Source organism: Leopardus geoffroyi, chromosome B3 (genome assembly GCF_018350155.1).
Source record: "Leopardus geoffroyi isolate Oge1 chromosome B3, O.geoffroyi_Oge1_pat1.0, whole genome shotgun sequence".
Lineage (NCBI taxonomy): Eukaryota > Metazoa > Chordata > Mammalia > Carnivora > Felidae > Leopardus > Leopardus geoffroyi.
The window spans coordinates 44856893-44863987 of NC_059337.1; the positions used below are offsets into that span (position 1 = coordinate 44856893).

The following is a 7095-nucleotide window of genomic DNA, read 5'->3' on the forward strand; positions in this document are numbered from 1 at the left end:
TTTAAATACCATAAGGAATCAGGACTCCTTGGAGGAATGATTGATTCCAGGTGTGGGATAAGAAATTTATAACATGTCTCTCGAACATCTTGTGCCTGAATACAAGGGTGTTATCAAAGACTAATGGGTCATGTCAAAGGGAACAGGAACAAACATGAAGAAGCTTCCTTGGCTAAGAACGGGAAGATTTTGACATCAAAAATAGTGCTCTCTATTGAATGGAAAACATTGATTACATAGATTCCATAATGATACCCAACCAAAAAAAAAAAAAAAAAGAAAACCAACAAAAACAACTCAGTAGGCATTACTGAAAGTTATTAGGACAATAGCTTCTTACTCTATAAGGTGTCAATCATAAGGAAAGATTAAACATTTATCTTGTCTTTTATGTATGAACAGTGTATTAGGGTAATCAAATAGTCTTAGGGGATGAGTAAAGGGTTTTTGTTATAGAAAAACTCCACATAATGAAAGTATAAGAAATAATAGAATTAGAAACTCACCATTTTTAACCTCTAATGAGTAATAGATTTGGGCAATAATCATCAATGGATAAAACCATTGGGTGAAATTTTGTTGGAAACTTCACAGTGAAGGAAGCAGATGATCATGTCCCAACCCCACTGATCAATCTTAGCATCAGGCTGTGCATGCCTCTTGATATGATATAATTATGAAGTACAGGTTATGACTATAAAGTATTCTTGTCAAAGAATTTAACCTGAATCTAATCAAACCTTTAAAGTTAACTTCCAAATGGAGGGAACATGGGGGATGAATTGAACAATCAGTTGACACTACAGGGAAGTAGACAAATCCCAAATGTTGAATCTTCTGTAGGACAAATGCACTTGGTTTCTTCAGAAGTCAGTTACCTGAAAATAATAATAATAAAGGGGAAGCCAGAGAGACAATTCTACACTGAGACTTTAGATAACTAAATATAATGTGTGGACCTTGTTTGGATCCCATAAAACCAAAAGCAAAAACATTTTTTTAATATTTATTTTATTTTTTGAGAGCAAGAAAGAGAGTATGAGCTGAGGAGGGGCAGAGAGAGGGAGACACAGAATCTGAAACAGGCTCCAGGCTCTGAGTTGTTAGCACAGAGCTGATGTGGGGCTCAAACCCATAAATTGTGAGATCATGACCTAAGCTGAAGTTGGATGCTTAACCGACTGAGCCACCCAGGTGCTCCCACAAACGTATTTTAAAACTAGAGAAATCTGAACATGCTTGAGTCTTCGGTAATATCATGAAAATTTTACATTTACTCACGTGTATAAAAATGGTAATATGGCTATGTAAGAGAATGCCGTATTTTCTGGAGATGCGTACTCAAATATGTAGAGCTGAAATGACATGAGGTTTGGGATTTGTTTCAAAATAATTTACCAAGAGCAAGGGAGAGAGAGAGAGAATGGAGGAAGGAGGAAGGAAAGGAGGAGGAGGAGCAGTAATCTCAACAGAGATGATGTAAACAGAGTGATTAAAAAGGGAGAATTAATCATAGCTATAATAAAATAAAATTAAACTGAAGAAAGACTCAAGTGCTCACATCTTCAGGAATCAACCTATCATGTAGATTCAAAAAGGTGTACTTTTTTCAAGTAATTAACAAACTTGAGTATGAATATATGTATTATTTTTTTAGCCAACAAATAGAATCTCTGTTCTTTTCAAATAACTCCTAAACTTTTACTATATTTTGCTATAATTGGCAGTTGGTCTCAAAGAATATATTGACTTTAGTGGCAGTGTTCTGGAACTTTGATTTTTAAATTTATCTTAAATTGTATTTTGATACATTCTTTCTTTCTCTCTCTCTCTCTCTCTCCCTCCCTCCCTCCCTCCCTCCCTCCCTTTTTCCCTCTTTGTCTCCGTGGGAGCTCCAGTTCAACAACATGCTTATTCTGCTGGCACTGGGCAAAGTGTGGTGATAGTAGAGTTAAAACAAATCCACTGATCAAAATTGAGGGTGTCTTAACTGTGTCTTCTTTCTCCTCCCCAAATATACTTGGCTGTTTCTTACGATTCCTGTTCTAGAATAACTTTACATCCAGTTTGTCAAGGTGTATAAACTATCCACTGCCATTTGTTTGGGAAACATTGATTTTTGTAAAGATAATTATTGAGATAATTGATAGGCTTAATACATTGTATTTTCTCATTTAAGAATAAGGTATATATCTCTACTATTCTGGTCTTTTATAACTGTCAGTACATTTTATAGATTTTTTTTTCATATTGTCCTTGCGTACTTCTATTACTGTGAATGGGCTTTTTAAAAATTAGGTTTTGATTAGTTATTAGTAATATATGAAAAAGCTCTTGATTTTCATATATTGCTCTTGTATCTGACCATCTGGGAAATTTGTTATAATTCTTTATTTTTATCCATTTATATTTGTTATAGTTGTTTAAAAACTCATCAGAATGAATTTAAATCTTTGTCAATAGGGGAATGATTAAATTAATCAGGATAAATGTAGTTTATGGAACGTTATGCAACTCCTTAGAAATTATATGTATAGAAAAATGTATACGTATAGAAAAATGTATATGTGTAGAAATTGTATGTGTTTAATATATGGTGAGAGAAAAAGAGAACCATCTCCAAGATAAAGTGAAAGAAGGAAGTAAGCAAAAAAATTGCATAATAATAATATAGTATAGTCCAAGTATGTAAAACTACTACATGTGGATATATGCATGTACAGTGTAAATTTGAATAAGGTCTGGAAAAATGCATTCTAATGTTAATAGTAATTACCTTTGGGTAGAGGAGTAAAACAGGTTTTCCACTTCACTATAATATTTTTGTATTAGTTGAATTTTTTTCTAAAGCATGAATTTATACAATGCTTTTGTAATTAAAAATTAAAAGAAAAATGTAAAAGTAAGATGCTGGGAAATAGACAAGTTGATAAAGATTGACATGGAGGAAGCTCCAGGGAGAGTAGATATAAGTCCATAGAAAACTCTCATGGGTCATTAATTTCTACAATATCTTTAAAGTCAGTTCCATTTGGCTTTGGAAAATCTGTGGCTCTACACAACCTGTCAAGAAGTATTACCAGCATCTACTGGAGCAGAAAATGAAGATAAAATGTAACACAACTGTCCAATGAAATCAGTGGAGACATCCCTCCCTGATGTTTATCTACCTCATGTGATTTCTCCCATGCAAGGGCCATGGACTAGTGAAAGACCTAAATAAATTAGCTGGCTAAATGAATTGGATAATTTTCCTTCTAGCCTTTTCTCATTGCCAGCTGGAAACCAGATGAGACCAGCCTTTATTTCCTAGGTGTTCCTAGTGTCTAGAGTTTCTCTATGGGAAACTTTTCCAACCTGAATTTAGAAATGGGAGCCTTCTTGGTCTACCTCTACCAGGTAGGTTGAAGCATCCTTGTTTACCTTGAAGTGAGGCTCATTTTTGGCTTGCATTTGAGATTTTACAAAAGACCCTTGCTTACTTCATATCACTGTAAATACTTATGCCGTGCTCCTAGCAGTGCGTTAGAGTTAGATCTTAAGTTGTAACATAAGCAAGTTTTGGCAGCTGTATGACCTGGACTTTTATTTTTATAACACATTAAGTGGAGAACACTGGTAGAAGTCGATCACCTGACATGGTGTCTAGCGGTTTTTCTCAAACCTTAATGTAGGAATCACCTTGGGATGCTGATTCAGTAGGCCTGGGGTAGACCCTTGAACCTGCATTTCTAAGAATCTCCCAAGTTATGTGGATGTGACTTGTCCAGGAACCAAACTTAAAGTAGTAAGAGAGTACGGCACGTACTTGTTATTCAATAAATATTTGTTGAATGAGTCCTCTTCTGTCCTCACACCTAGAAATGTGAAATTTCCTATAGAGACACACCCTCTTTTTTTTTTCTTTTTAATGTTTATTTATTTATTTAGAGAGAGAGAGAGGCAGAGTGCAACCCAGGAGGGGAAGAGAGAGAGGTAGAGAGAGAGTCCCAAGCAGGCTCACAAACTGTGAGATCATGATTTGAGCCAAAATCAAGAGTTGGATGCTTAACTGAGCCACCCAGGCGCCCCAAGACACACTCTGTACTCTGTTAGATGGTGAGGAATTTTTACTTTCTTGAAAGCTAACTCTATCAAGCTGTTGTGATTTACATACTTTAGTCTGGTGTAATTAACAGTCTGCCCAGCATGCCCCATTGGGGCTGTAGGTCAACATGATAGGCAAGGCTAAGAAGGAAACTTAACACCCTTTCTGTAAGATTACGTTACCCCAGAGCCACAGCCACTCTCCTCTGTGGTAGTGAGTTGCTCGCGCAATAAATTGGTTCACAAACTGTTTAACAAACCAAAAAATAAAAATCAAGATGCATGAGAACTCCAACACAGAGAGGTACCTTAAACTGAACAAAAATTAAAAGTTAACCTGACTCACCGCAGACACTCAGGACTCCAAGATGCCATCAGTCATACCAGTGAAGGAGAAGCAGCTCATGGTTGTCAAACTAGGAGAGCTGCCAAGCTGGATACTGAGGTGGGATGTCACTCCTAAATGCATTGCTGGAGTGTTTCAAAAAGGTTACTACCTGTGTTAAAACAGTTACGTCAGTGTGAAAAAAGAGAGCGTCATGGGGATTTCTATGGTGCTGGCAGTTCACATGCTTTTCAACTACTGCCTTTCTTACAAGGAGCTGAAACGTGAGCGGCTGTGCAGGTACCACTGAAGAGGGCCCAGGGTGAAGGACACACACTGCATTCCTCACCATGACCTTTGCCTGACACCCTTGAATCCTTTTATATTGTCATTGAGAATTAACACCCGATAAAAGATGACTGGTACATAGAAAAAAAAAAAATTAACCAGACTAGTGTCTTGAGACATGTACTGCATGGTTTTTCTCCCTTTCACCAGAGAACGTGTTTGCCTGTTGAGCTACAGCAAAAATACCTCCTAAATTAAAATCTGAAGCTTGGTCCTTCAGGGGTATTTTCCTTAGAGTAGGATCAAAAGCCAAGTTGGAAAATGGTTGAAATCTGTATGTTGAAAAGTCTTTCGGAATGAACTAGGCATGTTTTGGATAGATGGCAATGTTAGTTTTATTGTGTGGAACCACATTTAGTATTTTAGGAATTGTTTTGTTCAAGATCACTGGATTGTGTAGACAGAATAATTCTGTTGTCTTATGATCAATTTAACACTTACTCTTGATTGAACAGTTATTCTCGCTTATTGGCTACTCAGCTGGGGACTCCAGGGGTACAATGTTAGCAGAATTCACTTGGGGATTCTAGCATGTGCACATTAGCTGAATACATTGGGCTGTGATTTGTAGCGAGAGCCTGGTTTTACAGGGAGCATTTTCCACCCACCCACAGCTTCATGGTGATGTTGAAATCTGTCTAGTCGGTGGAGGATCAGTAGCTTAAGGAGCTAATGAATATTCATTTCTTTTCCCTGGGTACAAAGTAAAATAACCAGTAATTAGTATAATATTTAATACTTCTATTCAAAATAAATAAATCTTTTGTAAAAAAAAAACCCTAATTATTATAATGTAGCAAATTCCGCATATGTAACTGGAATTGGATGTGGTGTTTTGAAAATGCTTCTAAGCCCTCATTTACATGTTTTGAGATTAGTTAATTATTCCCCTTGTATGCATAAAGCAGAACTGTAAATTTTTACCTGCATTTATTATTCATTTTACTATCTCCCACTTTAGCTGATTCTAATATTTAAATTTTACATTTTCTTGATACTGAAGATATTTGTATTTTGAAGTAATGTTTTGCATTTGGATTTGTTTTCATTCTTCCTTTTTCTTATTACACAGATACAAGATGCAGATGGCTTACAAAAATTCCCAAGTGGTGTTTTGTATCTGATCCTGGGTTTATGTGGCAAGGTTTAGCTGTTCCAATTTTTTAAAATATACATCTTTGAGCATGTAATATATGATAGACACTATGTAGGGTGCTTTCACAATTGTCATCATTGTTTTTTATTCGACAACAGTCGTGTGAGATTTGTTTTTCTACCACTGTTCTGTAGATAAGGAAACCAAGCTCAAAGGGTTTAGTTAACTCCCTTCATGTGAAGTGTAGAATTCTAACTTACCCATCTATCTGAGTCCAAATCCAGTTTATACCACAACTATGAGATTCTGATGTTTGTTCTTCCCATATGCTAAGAGGAGAAATGTTTGGAGGAGGTGATGATATGCTTGTGTGCAAATAAGATTTGCCCGGGTGTCATCATGGGCTTGGGAACCTGTGAGTGCTAACGTCTTACTGGGCATAAGGACAGTCCAGGATTAGTAGTCTTGTGGGCAAATACTTTTTCAGCCTGTGACAAATAAGGAAACTTCTCATCTGCAGCCTGGGGGTTTCTCAGTGATGCTGCTAGTGCCTGCCAGAGAGAATTTACTTTCTTGCCCAGATGTGAATGGATTGGTCTCTGTCAGATGCAGTCCCAATCCATAAAGACCTAGGTAATTCATTGTGCTGCCCTTCCTCCATTCTATGGAGAAATGCAAACGCGGACTTGCAGGGAGTTTATATGACTCCCTGGGGGTGGGGACAAATGGAAGGCCTTTTTTTTTATTCTTTTGCGAGATTCCCAGGACAACTAGAATAAAATTCAGAACTTGTGGCCCCATGTGGCCAGGCTGCTGCCTGCCTCTCCCAGCTCCTGGTGTGTTTCCCTTCCCCTCTGAGCTCAGCACACACCAGGCACACTAGTCTCCTTCTTTCCGTTCCCCTAATTTGCAAGTTTGTTCCTGCCTCCAAACCTTTGCATTTATTGTTCTTTCTGCTTGGAGTGCTCTTCCCTGCTGTTTCCACATGGCTGATTCTTTCTCATCTTCAGGCCTTAGTTCAGATACCCCCTTCACACAGAGGCTTCCTTGACACCCCCCCCCCCCCTCCATCTAAAGGAGCCTTTCCCCATGTCCCTCCACCCACCCCATCCTCTCAGGAACTCATTATCATGTGAGCCCGTTCATCATGACCTGAGCCGAAGTCAGATGCCCAACCAACTGAGCCACCCAGGCGCCCCTGTTTATTTTCTTTCTTGTTGATTGTTTTATCACTTTGGCA

General features: G+C 37.7%; 1 pseudogene; it reads left to right on the forward strand.

Annotated features, from left to right (window-relative positions):
* The first annotated feature begins 4454 nt into the window (after window positions 1-4454).
* LOC123582164 lies at window positions 4455-4842 on the forward strand (annotated as a pseudogene).
* Window positions 4843-7095: the final 2253 nt, after the last annotated feature.